General features: G+C 43.8%; 1 non-coding gene across 1 annotated transcript; it reads left to right on the forward strand.

Annotated features, from left to right (window-relative positions):
* Nucleotides 1-16,576: 16,576 nt before the first annotated feature.
* On the forward strand, nucleotides 16,577-16,659 carry trnal-uaa. The gene has a single exon. It is a non-coding gene; the product is annotated as a tRNA-Leu (tRNA).
* Nucleotides 16,660-20,308: the final 3,649 nt, after the last annotated feature.

The raw sequence follows: 20,308 nt of genomic DNA on the forward strand, positions 1-20,308 counted from the left end.
GGGAGTGGGATTGACATTACATTGCTCTTTTCAAAGAGCTGGCACAGACCGATGGGCCGAATGGCCTCTTTTTGTGCTGTACGATTCTATGATTCTGTGCTTCTATGAGAGCAGATTTCTGCCATCTGCACTCCAGCATCCATGTTTGTGTTTTGAGTGTGTGGAGATGACTGTTTCATCATGAACGGAGCAGAGAACGTTAAGAGGAACCTGAGGACACCGATTTAAAATAGTTGTTAAAGGCAACAGAGGGGAGGTGAGGAGAATTTTTTCACACAGCGAGTTGTTCGGAGCTGGAATGCATTGCCTGAAAGGCTGGTGGAAGCCGACTCGATAATGCTGGGACACACAGATTTGGCTGTCATCATAGAATCATAGAATTATATAGCACAGAAGGAGGCCATTTGGCCCATCGTGCCTTTGAAAGAGCTGTCCAAATCAACCCCACTCTCTTCCCATAGCCTTGCAAGTTTGTCTTCCTCAAATATCTATTCACTTCTCTTTTGAAAGTTGTTGTCGAATCGGCTTCCACCAGCCTTTCAGGCAATGTATTTCAGATCCGAACAACTTGCTGTGTAAAAACATTTCTCCTCACCTCCCCTCTGGTTCTTTTGACAACTATTTTAAATTGTTGTTGTCTGACATTTTTCTTCCACCTGCTTTCCAGAGGTGACATATTTAAAGCGTGATATGAAAGAGAAAGGTGAGAGAGCGTAATTTATATTATTATTAATAACAATAATCATAATCTTTGGATTCGGTACAGCGCGTAACCATATCTCAATTCACTGTCAATTGCATTGACTGTGTGTTTTATCGGGCGAATATGACAGCCAATTTGCACACAGCAACTTTCCCTCAAACAGCGGAGAGGGAAGTGATACCCACAAACAGCAGAGAGTGAGCACTACCCACAAAATGCACAGTCACAACACTTCATGGTGAAAATCCTGCAAAGTGCTTTGGAACGTTCCCCCAACGTAAAAGGCATTGTGCTGAACCTGAGGAACGTAGGAACAGTCGGAGGCCATTCAGCACTTCAAGCCTGTTCTGCCATTCAATGAGATCATGGCTGATCTGTACCTCAACTAATCCTTTCAATTCCAATTTCCAGCTTTCTCCCCATATCCCTTTCTCTCCATATTGCAATCCCTTAATCCCCTGACCTGCCAAAATAATAATAATAACCCTTTCATTTGATGAGGCGCTTTTCACGTCTTCTAGACATCTCAAGGCGCTTCACAGAATATGCTGTAAAATGAATTGACTGTATATTTGTGGGCTAAATATCTATCAACCTCACTCTTGAAGGTGTGAACGGATCCAGCATCCACAGCCTTTTGGGGGAAAGAATTCCAGATTTCTACCACCCTTTGAGTGGAAAAAATGATTCCTGAATTCACTCTTAAATGGCCTGGTTCTAATTTTAAGACTATGCTCCTTGTTTTGGATTCTCCCCCAGAGGAAATAGCTTCTCTGTATCTACGCTATCAAATCCCTTTATCATCTTAAACACCTCAATCAAATCGCCCCTCAACCTTCTAAACTCAAGGGAATACAATCCAAGTTTTCACAGCCTTTCCTTGTAACTTAACCCTTTTACGCCTTGTAACATTCTGGTGAACCTGCGCTGCACCCCTTCCAGGGCCAATATATCTTTCCTGAGGTGTGGTGCCCAACACTGAATGCAGTCTCCAGATTGGTTCTGACTAATGCTCTATACGCTGAAGCATCATTTCTTCCCCTTTGTATTCCAGGCCCCTTAAGATAAAGGCCAACATTCCTTCCATTCGCCTTTTCGATGACTTTTTGCACATGGTAGCTAGTTTTTAATGATTTGTGGATATGGACACCCAAGTCTCTTTGCTCCTCCACAGTTCTTAATTTCTCCCCACTAAGAAAATATTCTGCTTCATCTTTTTCAGGCCATAGTGGATGACCTCACACTTCCCTACATTGAACTCCATCTGCCACAGTTTTGTCTCAATTAACATGTCTAAGTTCCTTTGTAACTTTCTACTTCCATCGACACAACTTACTGAGCCTCCTAGCTTATTATTGTCTGCAAACTTGGATATAAAACTTTCTATTCCTCCATCCAAGTCATTTATTTATATATATATATATATATGTATATGGCGAATAGCTGGGGTCCCAGTACAGACCCCTAGGGGACACCACTTGTCATGTCCCGCCAATCAGAGAACATTCCCTTTATCCCTACTCTCTGTTTCCTGCCTCCCAACCAATTACCAAGCCACGTCACAAGGTTACCTCTGACTCCATGCGCTTCCATTTTTGCTAATAATCTTTTGTGCGTAACCTTATGAAATGCCTCTAAAAGTCCATATAAACGACATCAATAGACACTCTCTTATTTAGTGACTTCCTCAAAAAATTTAACTAGATTAGTCAGACATGAACCTTCCCTTCACAAACCCACGCTGACTCTCTTTGACTAGTTCATACCTGCCCAAGTGCTCAGTCACTCTATCCCTGAAGATGGATTCCGATATTTTTCCTACAACTGACATTAAGCCGACAGGTCTGTAGTTTCCTAGCTTCTCCCTCCCTCCCTTCTTAAATAAAGGGATGACATTCGCAATCTTCCAATCTAAGGGCACTATTCCCGAATCTAGTGAGCTTCAGAAAATTATGATGAATGCATCTGCAATTTCCTCTCCTATTCCCTTTAACAACTTGAGGTGAAAACTATCAGGTCCTGGAGATTTGTCTATCTTGAGTCTCATTATTTTATCCATTAACATTTTTTATATTAATTTGATTAAGCATTTCTCTTTGACTTATTTTTGGGTTCCCCTGTACGACTGGTATTTTGCCACCATCCTCTATTGAAGTGAGGATTTATTTAACAAGTCAGCCATTGCCTCATTTTCCATTATAGTCTCACCTACATCTGTCTTTAACGGGACCCACATTCCCCTTGACCATTCTCTTTCTTTTAAAATATTTATAAAAGCTATTACTATTGGTTTTAATATCCCTTGCAAGTTTTTTTTCATACTCCTTTTTGCTCCTCTTATTACTTTCTTTGTATCCTTTTCTTGCCCTTTGTAGTTCTCCCAGTCCTCTGCATTCCCACTTTCTCTTGTATTTGAGTAAGCCTTTTCTTTTAGCTTGATACCGTTTCTAACCTCTTTTGTCCACCATGGTTGCTTAACTACACGATTTGAGCTTTTGTATTTTAGGACTATGTACTTGTTCTGTATTGTATCAAATATATTTTTGAATAGTTCCCATTGTTCATCTGCAGGTTTACCCACTAATATTTCAGCCCAGTTTACTGTGGTCAAAATATTTCTCATCCCATTGAAGTTTGCCTTACTTAAGTTTAAAACCTTGGTTGCCTTCTCCCTCTCAAATCCAATGCCAAATTCAATCATATTATTTTCACTATTTGCAAGCTGTTCCCTTACTGTCAGATTGTTAACTAGTTCTGGTTCATTACTCATCACCAAATCCAGTAGCTTGTTCCCTTGTTGGTTCTAAAGGATATTTTTCCAAAAAAACTGTCCTGAATACATTCTAGAAATATGTTGCCTTTACCACCTGAGGTGTCCTGCTTCTCCCAGTCTATTTGAAAATTAAAATCTCCCATTATAACCACATTGCTTTTGCTACATGCTTCCCTGATCTCCGTACTTATACATTTCCAAACTACATCACAACTCTCTGGAGGTCTGTATACTACTCCCAACAGAGTCTTACCTCGTTTCCTGTTCCTTAATTCTACCTACAGTGTTTCCACTACCTGATCGCCCTTCCTGAAATCTTTCCTTCCCACTATTGCAATAGTGTTCTTTATCAATATTGCTACTCCTCCTTTCCCAATGTCCACGTCTTTTCTAAAGATCTTATAGCCTGGAATATTCAGCTCCCTATCCTGCCCAGCTTGTAACCATGTCTCTGTAATGCCTACTACATCATACCCTTTAAGCTGAATTTGTGCTTCTATCTCACTTGTTTTATTTCGTATGCCCTTAATTATTTCATCTCCTGTGACAACAGTGTTTCTATTCTATGCGCATTTGTATACATAACTCTTATTTTGTTGTTGTTGTAAATCTTATTTGGGTAACTCTTCCCAACATGCCTATACACCCTAACGATGTTCTTCTCACACTTTTTGACTTCTTACACCTTTTGTGATAACATCCTGTTACCTTTTTCTTTCTGTAGTATTTATGTTATCTTTATCACTATTTGTATTCTGACCATTTCTCTCATCCTCTCCTTGCCTTATAATTTGGTTTCCACCTGACCTTTCCCTCTCCCCTCCCATCCACACCACCCCACACACCCTTACTGGTTTAAAGCTTTTTCTACAGTCCTATTTATCCTTTTCGATCGTACCTTGGTCCCAGCCTTGTTCAAGTGCAGCCCATCCCAGCAGTGAAGCTCATTCCTGTCCCAGTACCGGTGCCAGTGTCCCGTGAAATGGAGACCCTCCTCCTCAAACCAATTCATTTTCCTGATCTGTTTATCTCTGGGCCAATTTGCATGTGGCTGGGGTAGCAATCCAGAGATTACCACCTTCAAGGTCCTGTTTTACATTTAATGCTTTGTTCTTGACACTCCTTTAGCAGGACCTCCTTCTTGCTCTTTCCTATGTCATTGGTTCCTAAATGGATGACGACAACTGGTTATTTCTCCTCTCTTTCCAAGTTCCTTTCCAGCTGCCTTGAAATATCTCTTACCCTGTCACTGGGAAGGCAACAATCAACCTCAATTGCAGAGGATACACTCAATTCCCTTATTTATTTCATCCCCCACAACTACACTGTTTCTATTCTGCTCCTCCCCCACTTGCACTGCCTTCTGCTCTTTGGTGCTTTGGTTTGCATTCAGGCTTCCTTCCCTACAAACTTCTCCCTCATCCAATGTAGCAAGTACATTGTACGGGTTGGACATGACCAGTGCCTCCTTCTCTGTCTCTATTAAGTAAATGCTACCCTGCTGGCTATCAATCTTACTCACCTTCCTGTACCTCTCTATGTGGCGTGGCTATGTTCTGAAGTAAACTGTCCAAATATTCCTCCCCCTCCCTTATGCATTGGAGTGTCTCTAACGCGTACTCCATGTTAAAACCTAAGCTGGAGCAACTGAAGACACGTGCACTTCTCACAAACCATCAAGGACAGCCTTGCTGTCCACACATTCCCACATACCACAACTTTGCCATTATCCCTTTCTAGCTTCTACTCCACTTAATATTTAGAATTATTTATAAATTGACGAGGTTTTATCTTCGTCTTTTATTTGATGTTAGTTATTTTCCCCATAATCTATTTTACCTTTAACAATTTCAGGGTAAATAGGTAAACAAGTAATTTTGCACCTTTTGTTCCTTGCTCACACTCCTTAACACTTAACACCTACTTAACACCTACTTGTTCAGGAATGCTACTGTTGGTCTAGAAACTCACGTCTTCTACTCCCGATTTCACTCTTTGAACTCCCACAGGCCTCGAAAAGGATCCCGCACTGAGCTCTCTCGCTTGTTCTGTTTCTCTTTTACAAGATTATCGAAACAAGTTCTCACCTGCACCTCCTTCCTCCTCTGCACTGAATTCCCACTATCACCTAATTCCCTAAAAGAAATCTCACTCTGTTTCACCTCACCTTAATAATTATATTTTCTCCTCATTGTACAGTTTGGTGAGTTAATATGTATTTAACCAAAAAAATCCAAGCATAGATTGCTAATATATCTTTGCTTGTCTTTACAGATGACAACATTTCTGAACTACACAACCGTAATTTAGTTCATTTCCTTTTTTTCTAATTTAAAGCAATCTTTCCTCTGTACAACGATTAGGGTGCGTTCAATAAGAACTATTATAATTTATGCAATGTAGAATTTAATATTGTATTAGAATATAATTACAATTAATATTATAATACCACCTGGGAATAACACACTCTTATTAAAATTCCCAGTCCATTTTATTGTTTATTATTGCAGTAACAACAACAACACCCTGCACTTATATAGCGCCCCACGCAGAGTAGCGTCTCAGAGTGCTTAACAATAGAGGAGCCTGACTCCTTGTCGGGGGGAGCTGGGAGATGGCTGTAAGCACATTCAAAGAGGAATGTTTTCAGGCGAGACATGAAAGAGGGGAGAGGGGGGCAAGGTGAAGGGATTGAGGGAATATCCTGATAACTCGCGTTATAATAGATAAATATAATTATGATAAGAGAATCATATTATCTAATCATTTTTTGAATCCAGAGGTGGAAAATCTTTCTCAACTGTTGGGTAAGTAATGTTTAATGCAACCACGAGAGTGTTTTTCACGTCCAGCACCACAAAAATAAACAGCCGAGACCTATGTGTGTATGTGTGTGTGTGCCTGTGTTTGTGTGTGTGTGTTTGTGTGTCTGTGTGTGTGAGATTCTGTGTGTGTGTGTCTGTGTGTGTGAGATTCTGTGTGTTTGTGTGTGTGAGATTCTGTGTGTGTGTCTGTGTGTGTGAGATTCTGTGTGTGTGTGTGTCTGTGTGCGTGTTTGTGTGTCTGTGTGTATGTCTTTGTGTGTCTGTGTGTGTGAGATTCTGTGTGTCTGTGTGAGTGTGTGTGTGTGTGAGTCTGTATGTGTGTGTCTGTGTGTGTGTTTGTGTCTGTGTGTGCATGTGGTATTGGGGGGCAGTGTGTGTGTATCTGTGTGAGTGTGGGCAGTGTGTATCCTTGTGGGGTGCATTATGTGTATGTGTGTGTAGGGGGAGATCAGTGTGTGTGGGGGGGGGGGGTTCAGTGTGTGGGGGGTTTGATCAGCGTGTGTGTATATGGGAGAGAGTTCAGTGTGCGTACATGTGTATGGGGTCTGGTCTGTGTGTGTGTGTATAGGGGGTCAACAACAACAACTTGGATTTATATTGCACCCTCCACCCCGGACGGCGTCTCAGAGTGCTTCACAGTAACGGATCCCGGGGCCGAGCCGGGGGGAGGGGGGGGGGAGCCAGGGGGAGAGGGAGGAAGGTGACTAAAGGTGCGGTCGAAAAGAAAGGTCTTCAGCCGAGACCTGAAAATAGGAAGTGAGGGAGTGAGGCGAAGGGAGTGAGGAAGGGAGTCCAGAGCCTCGGGGCATAGTGGCTGAAGGCCGCCGAGGGTGGATTCGGGAGACAAGGAGGATGCCAGACCCGGTGGAGTCAGTGTGTGCGTGTTTTATGGGGGGAACAGTGTATGTGTGTGAGAGAGTATGTGTGGGGGGCGGGTGTTGGTCATTGTGTGTGTTTGGGGGGGTCAATGTGTGTGTGGGGGGGGTGAGGGAGGGGGGGTCAGTGTGTGCGTGTGTATGTATGAGTGGGGTGGGGCGGGTCAGTGTGTGTGCACATATGGGGGGTTCGAACCCTCAACTTTCTGACTCAGGGTTGACATTATTTTTTCATAATATTGAAATGGTAGAAAACTGATATTTTATTAATTAATTTTGCTGCTTCTTTATTTTCGTCAGACAATGCGAAATTGTCAGGGACCGGTGAGCGACTTACAATGATTAAACATGGTTTTATTTCACAAAGTTCCAGGGATTTGAGACTTGATATTTATATAATACAAATCATTTACTTTGATTTAAAAAAATTAGGTTGATAAAATAATTTAATTATTCATAAATAAATTGCATTCATATTCATATAACTCATTTGTATTAATGAAATGAATTCATAGATAAATTAACATGGATGGGCACAAACGCCAAATTATTAATATAAAATTATTAATTTAAATGTACTTTAAAACCTACCTTTCGGTCATCTTTCCCTAGCCCGGCTCCCATGCTCTGGCTCCATACCAGGATCTTGGGATGTCCTCCTCACGTGAAAGGAGCTGTGGATGTATAAATGTGAATTTGTATTGTATTAATTTCTTTTTATTTCAATTAAAGGATTGAGGGAACCACCTCCAGGTAAGGAAAGAAATTAGGGTGACTTACACAGAGCATCACCCATTATTTGCAATCATGAAAACAACAATCCTTACATTTGACAGGAGGGCGTGCATGATTTTCCCCATGAAGTGTAGTGACTGTGCGATTTGCGGTTAGCTTGTTTTGCGAACAGCAGGGGAGTGAATTAATCTGGGCAATTGTCGGCCAGGACACCGGGAGAGAGAAAGATACATTTATCGGTTTTAGTCCCGTGGGAGAAATTTAGCGTCCGCCTCCCTTACCTCTCTCTCCCCAGTTCAGTGTCAAACTCCGCCACTATGCAATGTTCTGAGATGCTGCCCCATGTGATGGGGGATGTGTAAATCTGAGTTGTCAGAGTTGTAAAAGGGACAATGAATATGTACTGAATTCATTGTGTGCAAACCATAGTAGATCTTTTTAAAAATGATTTTCAGATTGGGATGTTACCAAAGCAATAAAAGGTAACAATTATAATAACAAAATTATATTAATACAGTAAAACTCGCATAAGTCGTATCAGTGGGCACCGTAACATTTATAATAAGAATAATCCTTGCATTTGATATAGCGCCTTATCACGTCATCGAGACGTCTCAAAGCACTTCACAGAATATACTGTAAAGTGAATTGACTGTATATTTTGAGGGTGAAACGCAGCAGCCAATTGCGCAATTGCATCCCACAAACTGCCATTGATTGAGTGACCAAATATTTTTATTTATTTTGAATGAATCGTAACCCTGGAAAAGGGATCCTCCAGTTGATTAACAACCGGGTTCCTACTTACTGCTAGGTAGACAGAGGTGTGTGGAGTAAGGAAACTTGCCCAACATTTTGCCTTGTTTATAGACAAACTTCTATAAATTGTATAAAATCCACTTTAACACTGTGGAGACAGGGAACCAGTAAAGCTGGGCGAGGATGGGGGTAATCGGCTCATGGAGCCTGGTGCGGGAGAGGACACAAGCTGCAGAGTTCTGAATGATCGGCAGTTTGTGGAGGGAAGTGTTGGGAAGCCTGGTGACCAGGGAGTTAGTGTAATGAACGTAATGAAAGCAAGTTTGAGGATCTCGGTGGACTGAGTGGAGAGGTAGTGGCAGAGGCGAACTGTTTAAAAGACAGTTGAGGATTGAACAAGATACCAAGGTCCCTTACTGGCTCGATGAGGTGGAGAGTGCATCGTGAATAGTGATGCTGTCAGTGCCTGAGGTGAGGAGGCGCTGACAGGAGCCAAGCAGGAGGGCTTCTGTCTTGTCGTCATTCAGCTGGAGAAACTTTGCTCTCATCCAGAACTTGATGTCTGACAGGCAGTCAATCAGGACAGCAGTGGTCGTGGAGTCGAGGGTGGAGGCAGAGAGATAGCGTTGGGTGTCATCTGCATTCATGTTGAAGCTAATCTCATGCATGTGGATGATATCACTAAGCAGGAGCATGTAGATATTAAAGAGGAGAGGACCAAGTAAAGAGCCCCAGGTAACTCTACATTTGATGGTGTAACGGCTGGAGGAGAAACCATTAGGAGATATTAAGTCTTGATGATGTTGTTGTAATAATAATAATAATCCTTGCATTTGGTAGAACACCTTATCACGTCTTTGAGATGTTCTCTAAAGGACTTCACACAATATATTGTAAGATGAATTGACTGTATATTTTGTGCGCGAAATGCGGCAGACAATAGCAGTGTCCCACAAACAGTCGTGGATTGGATGACCAATTTATTATTTTTTTAAGGAATTATTACCTCCAATTAGTAATAATTACTATTATTATTGTAGAAGTTGATGTTCATGATGCTTTTTTCCAGTTCACCCACAACTAGATGTAACCTCCAACCCATACTTCATGGCTTCAACCAACAAGCAGTCCGCCACATGGGCAAAGAACTCAGAACTGACCAGCCAGCAAGAGAATTCCTGGGCCATCTGGGCCACAAATCCCATCGAGTCGGGGAAGCTATACTGGGAGGTGGAGGTGGAGGACAGAAGCGTCTGGATGGTGGGTGTGGGGCGCAAGAGCCTGAAGCTGACCCGCTTGGCCAGACCCAAGCTCATCGATGGACAGTGGGCAATCATGCTGTGGAATATTGGTGAGGTCAGCTACAATGGCAGGTCATTTGGCAGCAGCGTGATCATGGTTTATCTGAAAAAAGTTGGCATTTTTGTTGATTACGAGGCGGGCAAGGTGACTTTTTATAATCCCGTGACAAAATCCCGTGTGGCTTCACTGAGTGGAAACTTCAATGGAAAAGTTTACCCCCTGTTCAGGCTCTGGCTGGGAATGGAGGGTAAAACTAAAATTCTCATCACGTAAAGGGGCCTGAGCCAATCAATTCAATCATCACGCAAACACACAAAATAATCATTCACTGACCATCTTAACCGGTTCAATGGTTATCTTAATCCGCTCACTGCCTATCTAAAATCGATGTCCTCTTAATCACTGACCCACCTGCAGGAAGAAAGATGACATATTTCTGAATTCCAGACTTGTTTAGGAATAAATGTGATTGCTGTATTTTTTCCTATTTGTGCCGCTTCGGAGACTAAGTGTTCTGCCTGTATGGTACAATGTCTACCATGTAAGAAACCAAACATTGTCTATTCGTGCTTGGCAATAAAGTGCTTTCCTTAAATTCAAAACTGCCTGTTGATTTCCTTACTCCTCTGTGCTTTTTCTAATCTGATGATTTAGATGGTTATCATGAACAATAATAATAATAACAGAAGAACATAATAATTGCTAGACGAACGAAGACCGAATTCCATCCAGTTCCCGTTCCACCATCCTGGCAGTTGCTTGACAGCTCCCAAACTATATACTGCAGCCTGACATATTATTTCCTAACAAAAATCTATCCAATTTGTTCTTGAAATAATCGATAATTTCTGTTTCCACCGTCCCCCAAGTGAGACTGTTTTATACATTTACTACTTCCTCACTGAAGTAGTGTTTCCCCCATTCAATCATAGGCCACATCGTCTAGTTCTACTGTTCTGTACAAGAAACAACAGATTATCATGGCCTACATTATCTAGTCCCCTTAGAATCATAAAGACTGCAATCATGTCGCCCCTCAATCTTCTCTTCTCCAGTATGAACATGCCCAGTTTTCCTAATCGCCCCTCATAGTCCAGTTCCTCCATCCCTTCAATCATTTTGGTTGCCCTTTCTGTACCCTCTCAATTTTTATGTGGCGGCCACCAGACTTGCATATGTTATTCCAAGTCAGTAACACCAGTGATTTACAAACTGGCAGCATTACAATACAATAAAAAATTACATTCTTAAAGCACCTTTCATGTCGGGAGGACGTCCCAAGTGCTGAACAGTCAGGGATTAGAACTCGAGTGGGGAGGGGTGTGGTCTGGATGTTGGGGTCAGAAAGGGTGGAGGGTTGAGAGGGTCGTGATAGGAGGGTGGCTGAAGGGACAGTCAGAGAGGAGGGTCTTGAGGCATGCCTTGAAGGAGGCAAGGGAGGGAACGAGGCAAAGGGAATGTGAGATGAAGGTCCAGAGGATGAGCGCAGAAAGGCTGAATGCCCAACCGCCAATGGTGGGGCAGGACAGGCAGGAGACATGGAGCAGGCCAGAGCCTGCTGAGAAGAGGGAGTGGACAGGTTGATAAGGGGTTAACAGGTTAGAGGGGTAGGGAAGGGTAAGGCCATGGAAACCTTGAAGGTCAGGATGAAAATTTTGAACTCAATCCTCTGAGAGATGGGGAGCCAGTGGAGCCGGGCGAGCGGGAGGGTGTAATAGGGTCACAGAGCCTGGTGCGGGAGTTCTGGATAATCTGCAGCTTGTGGAGGGAAGAGTTGGAAAGGCTGACAAGCAGGGCATTGAAGTAGTCAAGCCTAGTTGTAATGAAGACATGTATGAGGGCTTTGGCAGCCTGAAGGGTGAGGCAGTGGCGGAAACAGGCAACGTTGTGGAGGTGAGGGAATGCAGAGCGGGTTATGGCACAGATGTAGGGGAGAAAGGACAATTGAGGGTCGAACAAGGCACCTAGGTTCCTGACTGGCTTGGTGAGGGTGAGTGAGCATCCATGGATGCTGATGCTGCCAGTGCCTGAGGTGTGGAGCCGCTGGGACGAGCGAATCAGGAGAAGCTCAGTCTTGCTGACATTCAACTGTAGAAAGTTGGCTCTCATCCAGGACTCGATGTCTAACAAGCAGTCTGTCAGGACGGCAGTGGTCCTGGGGTCAAGGGTGAAGGCAGAGAGATACATGTGGAAGTTGACTCCATGTCTGCGGATGATGTCACCAAGAGGGATGTTGGGTTCAGGGCAATGAACAGAATGAAACCAACTTATTCTATTCCACCCACTTTTAATAAAGGAGCCGAGAACAGAGGAACCAAAGACACTGAGCAACTTATGTTTGAAAATTTCTTTACTTAATATGAAACGCAAAGTTTGTTAATTCAAATATCACAATAGAACAGACAAGTCAATAGACAAATGTCTGTGTCAAAGTCAGTTGGTAAATTCACAAACAGCAGACGAAAAAGTCTCTTGCTTCAGACCCAAAATCTCTTGCTTTGGTATTTTGGTCACAATGTCAAAGGTGATGATGGACAGATGTGTACTTCATTCGACAGTTGTTATACATTATTAATTCTTCTTGTTCCGTTACCTTTCAATCGATTTCAAATGGTCTGAAATTTCTGCAGTTTCCTTCTTCTCAAAATTGCTGGAGTTAACAAAAATTGATGAAACGATGGAAACAGTCTGCGTTCGATGGTTGATAACCCTGAAGACAACACATTTGCTTCACCACTTCATATCGTCAATGAAACATGGCTAATTGTGTGAATGATATGCTATGTCCTAGGCTGAACAAATTAAGTTCAACCGTACATCTTTTATAATCATTTTACCCACAGTCAGGATGAGAATACAAAATCTTTCCATTATCATGAACTTGAAGCAATTATCTCGCACCTGCAGAATTGTTACTGTTAGTGTTATAGAAGAACATCTTACTGAGCTATAATCTGCAGAGTTGTTATAAAACTTGATTTGTTATAGAGAACATCCTTAACAAATTTCAGTTGTGATAAACAAATCAACTTGACATTTTTCTAGTCTTCATAAGCATTTTTAATTGAATGAAATAACATAGTGCTTTCGACTACATGGTTAGCATATATTAACAATTTCAGTAATGAAGTGGGATTACAATAGGAAGTATGTACAGGTTGAAGAGGAGAGGACTGACCAACAGATCCTGAGGAACACTGCACGAGACGGTGTGGGGACTGGAGGAGAAGCCAATTTTGGAGACAAAGTGGAGCCCCTGTGAGTGATAAGATCTGAACCATTCAAGGACAGAACCTTGAAGGTTAAGGTGAGAGGAGAGGCGGTGGAGGGGGATAGAGTGGTCCACAGTGTCAAAGGCAGCAGAGAGGTCGAGGAGGACGAGGAGACGGAGGGAGTCCTGGTCACAGATAGACAGAAAATCATTTGTAACCTTGACCAGGCCTGTTTCCGAGCTGTGGGCGGCACAGAAACTTAATTTCAGGGCTTCGTAAAGTGAGTGGCAGGAGAGGAAGGAGTGAAGCTGGGAAGCAACAGCTCTTTCAAGGACCTTGGAAAGGAGAGGGAGGTTGAGGATGGGGCGGTAGTTAGCGAGCAGGGATGGGTTCAGGGAAGGTTTTTTAGGATAGGAGTGATGACAGCTGTTTTAAGAAGGGTGGAAATGGTGTCAGTTGACAGGGAGAGGTTGAGAGCTAGGAGGTAAGGAGAGCTGTAGGGATGGAGTCAAGGGAGCAGGTGGTAGACTTCATGCGGCTTATAGTGGTGGTGGGAGAGAAGGGGGAGACAGGTTCAAAGGTGTGTAGGGAGGGATGGGTATGCTACGGAATGTGAGGGAGAAATGGGGAAGGGTAGGTGGTTGGGAGGGCCGAGGCAGCTGAATGGATCCCCTTGATTTTGGTCTTGAAGAAATCCAGCGTCTGTTCTCAGTTGGATTTGGAGGAGAGGATGGGCGAGGTGTAAGAGGGTGGATGGCGAAGCCGGTTGGTAGTGGAGAAGCCTGGGGATACATAAGAACACAAGAAATGCTGAACGAAAAAAGACCAAGGTCCATCTAGTTTGCCTTTCACATTCCTGGCATTCACATATGTCCCAAACTACCTATGTATATATTCCATAATGTTGTTTCCTGAACGAAAACTATCTAATCTATGTTTGAAAGAATCAAGACTTCCTGCTTCAACCGTATCCCTAGGGAGCCTGTTCCACAGGTCACTATTTGCTCGCTGAAATAGTGATTAAGTAGATTCATTCTGAATTTACCCCCTTCAATCGCAGGCCATGTCCTCTGGTTTTACTATTCTGGACAAGTTGAAACAGCCCGTCATGATCTATATTGTTTTGCCTATCTTAAAGACAGCAATCGTGTTGCCTCTCAATCTTCTCTTTTCCCGTAAACATGCTCAATTTAATTTGGGATTGTCCTTCGCCTCCAAGATTACCGTGGAATAGAAGGACAATTTAGCGGAGGCAAGGGCAGACCAGTATGTTTCTATGTAGTCCAGCCACATCTGCCGGTAAACCATTAAATCAAATTTGAGCCTGGTGTGTTTGGCGGCACACACCTAACCGGAGGTGGTTGGTGAACCAGGGTGAGGTTCATGAGTAGGAGTTGGTTCTGGAGGTGAGAGGGTCAAGGGCATCAAGAATCGTGGAGAGGGAGTTGTGGAGGATTGTGACCAAGGAGGATAAGTCGGAGCGGGAGGTAGGCCAGAGCCCCATAAATGTGCAATCCTCCCACCTACACAACCCCAATCCTCCCCCACAACCCCAATCCTCCCCCCCACAACCCCAATCCTCCCCCACACAACCCCAATCCTCCCCCCCACACACCTAATCCTCCCCCCACACACACCTAATTCTCCCCCCACACTCACCTAATCCTCCCCCCACCCCCACTCCCAATCCTCCCCCCACACAACCCCAATCCTCCCCCCACACACACCTAATTCTCCCACCTACACAACCCCAATCCTCCCCCCACACACACCTAATCCTCCCACCTACACAACCCCAATCCTGCCACACAACCCCAATCCTCCCCCCACAAACAACCACAATCCTCCCCCACACCCACCCCCAATCCTCCCCCACCTCCACCCCCAATCCTTCCGCCCACACCCCCCCAATCCTCCCCCATACCCACACCCAATCCTCCTTCCCCACACACAAAATCTTCTCACATACCCCCCCAGTCCCACCATACATCCCCAAACAATCCCCCACACAATACCCCAATCCTCCCCCACACTCACACACAATCCTCACCCACACCCCGCCCATCCACCATCTACATCCCCCAATCCTTGCCCTCCACACACAACCCCCTCCCCCACACACCCCCAATCTTCCCATACACACCCCACCGCACTTCTCCGCCCTCATGATGTAGTATTTGATTGCCTACATGCAGTGTGTAATGTGTGATTGAACTTTTCCACTGAGCAATAAGTCACACTCATATGATTGTTGATCCCTCAAAGTAAGATCTGAATACAGGATATGCTTTTAAGGAGCCCGGGTAGCTCAGGCAGCACAGCATGAGACTCTTAATCTCAGGATCGTGGGTTTGAGCCCCATGTTGGTCGTGTCTATCTTTTAATATTTTATTTCCTCCACGCATATGCCAATTATTCACCAGACAAATACATCTCACTCATTGCGTTTTTTACTAAATAGGACCATTGATTTCAAATGGAAAGATTATTATTATAACAATTTTTCAACCAAAACAATGCTATCTATGCATGAATCAACTGCAGAATGATTTTTGCGAAGCAACCCCACTGAACATGACCTGGCATATTGACAAGCAGAGCAGCACAGTAACTGTTACTATAGGTGCGATATCTCGGTACAATATTTTCTTTTCAGTTGTGCTCCAAAACTACTTCGAAGCGATTGAAGCTAAAAAGATTGTGTTCACCAGAGAGAATAATCTACCAAAGCAGCAGCCAGAAGCACAGTGATACCAGGTTTCCATTCTTCGGTCAAACTGTAGCTGGAGTTCGGCAAAATGGATACAACAGCAACAACAAGATTACATTTGTATAGCGCCTTTCACGTCAGGAGGATGTCCCAAGGCGCTGGACAGTGTACAGCATTTCAGACCCGAGCTGGGGTGGGGGGGGTGGGAGTGGGAGTGGAAGGGCGGTGGCCGATGGCATGGTAAAAGACGAGGGTCTTGAGGCAGGTCTTGAAGGAGGCTAAGGAGGGGGCGAGGTGGAGTGATTGGGGGATGGAATTCCAGAGGTTGGGGGCAGAGTGGCTGAAGGCTCTTCCGCCAATGGTGCTATATCAAACACAAGGATTATTATTATTAAAGCTGTTGCTCTTAATTATACTCTCCTTTTCCAAATGACTAGTCACTTCATCTTTGATCACAAAACTCCCATGTCCACAATCAGCTTTAAGATGATTGGCCTTTAGTTTCCCACCCTTGGCACCCACTCCTTGAGTGAACTACAGCTCAGTGGTTAATTTATACGTCAATAAACATAATAACAATAATCCTTGCATTTGGCACAACAACTTATCACTTCATCAAGACAGATCAAAGCTCTTCACAGTGTCCTGACTGTATGTCTTGTGAGCGAAATAAGTTTCTTGAACCAGGATGGCCGAGTGGTTAAGGCGTTGGACTTAAGATCCAATGGACAGTTGTCTGCGTGGGTTCGAGCCCCACTCCTGGTATCTTTCCTTTCTCACTGATTATATTTTGTCCTTTGAAGGTACCAATTGACAATGGATTTCATTTTACAATGATTAGAAAGAAACACAACGACTCGTCTGTATTTATTTGGCTGCGTTTGTCTGTGTTTCACTAGTTGAAAAGAGTTTAGATAAAAACTTGAGAAAAATATCATTAAAGACTGTAATCATCACTTTATTTTAGGTGAAGGTGGTAGACAATTATCCACAGCAGTGACCCAAGCCATGAAGTTCGTGACCAATTTTACTTGGGGGATCTGTTGGCCAGGAAACCAGCAAGACCACTTTCTCTTTTCAAAGTGTGCCATGAGATCTTCCACGACTCAATCCAAGACTATTTGTGGGACACTGCTGTGTGCAATTGGCTGCTGCATTTCACCCACAAAATATACAATCAATTCACTTTACATTATATTCTGTGAAGCGCTTTGAGACGTCTCAAATACAAGGATTATTATTATTATCATCAATGGGCACTTGAACAAATGCAAATGGGGCCTCGATTTAACATCTCGTTGGAAAGGCAGCACCTCTGATAATACAGCAAATCACCCAGTACTGCATTGGAGTGTCTGTTTAGCCGTGCAACTTGAACACACAACCTTCTGACTCAGACAACTGCCAACTGAGCCATGGTGACACCTTCCGAAAGAACAATAGAATGTATTTCACCTACTCCAGGAGCAATGTGATTGGGGAAAAAGCAGCAGAATTGGATGACATTACATGGCTATGGTGGCAAAGAACAAAATGTGAATTTGCTTGTGCAATCTCCACCACTATAGCTGTGTCATTTAATCCAATATAGAATATAGTTCCTAGGGTCAGATGGGTCCACAGTACTCCAGCTGTGACAGCCCAGACTTCTAATTGCTAGGATTTGCGGGGGGGAAGGGGGGTATGGGGAGTGGTTAGGGAGGGGTAGGCGGGATGGAGGGTTGGCGACAGACCAGCTACTAGCAACATGTTTCTTCCACAAAGCTTCTGTCAATAAACCAAAGCCTTAACTGATAGAGGATGGTAGGAACTGGGCAAGCAGCAGGAAGGCTTGCCAGACAATGCTTTCAATAGAAAGCTGTGCAATGTTTGCGAGTTCAACTGAAGCGGCACCTCAATACACACTGTAGAGTCCCCCAGTTTGGCTCTGTGTCTGACACTCTCCTGAATGAGAAAAGTTGGATGTGTCCCTCTTTGGTCTTAGTGAGCCTTCCTTTCCAACACACGGGAATTTCCATGGAGAGGTGGGACGATGGAATTTTCAGTCTGGTTTGCAAACTCTTTAATATAGTTACAGGTCTTAAATATATCATATTGATTTCCACATTTCAGGCACCTGGCTGACCAAACAGAAGGAGTAAGGGATTAATAGTTAGCTGGGGTTGAAAATGTAGCATTGAAATGTATAAAAATAATGATTAAATTTGATATACAATCTTTCTTGGGGCTTCACAGGATTTACTGTAAAGTGGAGCGAATGTGCAGTTTGTGGGCTTGCTCCCACTCAGGAATGTTATCTGCAGGTGTGGGGTTAACTTCCATGTGTACGTGGATGATACGTAACTCTATCTCTAGGCTTCCATCCTTGACTCCAAGACCACTACTGTCTAGCAGATATCAACTCCTGAATGAGAGACAATTTTCTCCAATTGAATGTCGACAAGACCAAGATCTTCCTGTGATGCTCCCATCTGTGACTGGGGCGCTGAAAGCATCACTATTAGTTGTTATATTCTCCACATCAGGAGACAGTATGGAACTTTGGTGTGATGCTTGACTAAAAAAAAGTCTTTGTAACCCCACATCTATGGTATGACCTGTTTTGCCTTCCTCCATCTCCTAAACATTGCCCATCTCCGTCATTATCTCTCCCCCATCTGTTGAGACTCTCAGACGTGCCTTAATCCATCTGGTTTGACTCTGCAAACACGTGTTGGCCGGACTTGCCAACACTTCCCTCCACAAGCTGCAAATTATTCAGATCTCCGTAGCTTGTGACCTCTCCCGGACTGAGCTCTGTGACCCTATAACCCCCACCCTTGCTCGGCTGCACTGGCTCCCCATCTCCCAGAGAATACAGTTCAAGATCCTGTTCCTCATTTTTAAAGTTCTCCGCTTTCTTCCTCCTCCCTACCTCTGTGACCTTTACCAATTTGTGTCTTCCTTCTGACCTTCTCCATGTTCCCCACCCTGCCCACTCCAACATTGGCGAGCCCGCCTGCAGACTTTCTGCTCACACTTTCTGGCTCTCCATCCCAAAGCCCCTTCGCCTCGCCTCTCCCTTACCTGCTTCGAGGCCCGTCTCAAGACCTTCCGCATTAGGATACCCTTCCAATGTGAAATGTACTATTATTATAAATGTTATTGTTATTTGTTGCTGTTGTTGTTGTTGGCGATCATGGCAATCACTTGGGCATAGCAATGTCCCGCAAGCAGGCAGTACGTGAATGAAAATATATATTTGAGGGATTTCCAGAATTTACTTCTCTTCTTTATAAATAACCTACACCTGTGCATTGTCACAATAAGGGAACATTCAAAAGGCGTTTGATAAAGTTCCACATAATAGACTTGTTAGCAAAATTGAAGCCCATGGGATTAACAGAATAGTAGCAACATGGATCCAAAATTGTCTGGGAGACCAGAGAGCAGAAGATAGTGATGAATAGTTATTTGCCAGACTCGAGGGAGATATACCGCAGTGTCCCCCAGGGGCTGGTATTAGGTGCATGGATCTTCTTAATATATTAATGACCTGGACTTTGGTATAGAGAGAAAAGTTTTAAAGATTACAGATGACACAAAACTTGTAAACATAGTAAAGGGTCAAGGGGATATTTAATAGAAGAGTTCACAATGATGGGTTTTGAAAGAGTAAATAGGGCGAAACTGTTTCCTCTGGTGGGTGGATCGATAACCAGAGGACACAGATTTAAAATAGATTTAAAATAACTATCAAAAGAACCTGAGGGGAGACGAGGAGAATTTATTTTTACCCAAAGAGTTGTTGCAGTCTGGAATGCACTGCCTGAAAGGATGGTGGAAGCAGATTCGATAATAACTTTCAAAAGGGAATTCGATAGATATGTAAAAAGGAAAAAAAGTTGCTGGGCTATGGGTGAAAGCGGGGAATCGGCAGCTGTTGGCAGCTCTTTCAAAGATCTGGCCGAGGCACGATGGGCTGAATGGCCTCCTTCTGTGTCTTTTCTGCCCAAAGTTTAGGAATGCGTCATTGTAAACCAACTTTGCTCACCCCTCTCCCTCCATCCCCTACTCAAACCCCTCCAGTCCGGTTTTCACCCTGCCCACTGTACAGAGACAGCGCTCGTCAAAGTAACAAATGATGCTCCCTCTGAGTTCTTGTCTTCCTTGAGCTCTCTGCCGTGTTCAACACAGTCGATTCAGTCATCCTCATCCACCGCCTCTCCTCCCTCATCCACTTTTGTGGGATAGCACTCGCATGGTTCGAGTCCTACTTAACTAGCCGCCAACAATATATCTCAGCAAGCATTTTCTCCTCGCGTCCCCGCCTGATCATCCGAGGGATACCCCAAGGGGTTCCATCCTTGGCCCCTTCTTTTCCTTATCTACATGCTCCCTCTCAGCGATGTCATCTGCAGACATGGGGTCAACT

This window comes from Callorhinchus milii, unplaced genomic scaffold (genome assembly GCF_018977255.1).
Source record: "Callorhinchus milii isolate IMCB2004 unplaced genomic scaffold, IMCB_Cmil_1.0 Scaffold19, whole genome shotgun sequence".
Lineage (NCBI taxonomy): Eukaryota > Metazoa > Chordata > Chondrichthyes > Chimaeriformes > Callorhinchidae > Callorhinchus > Callorhinchus milii.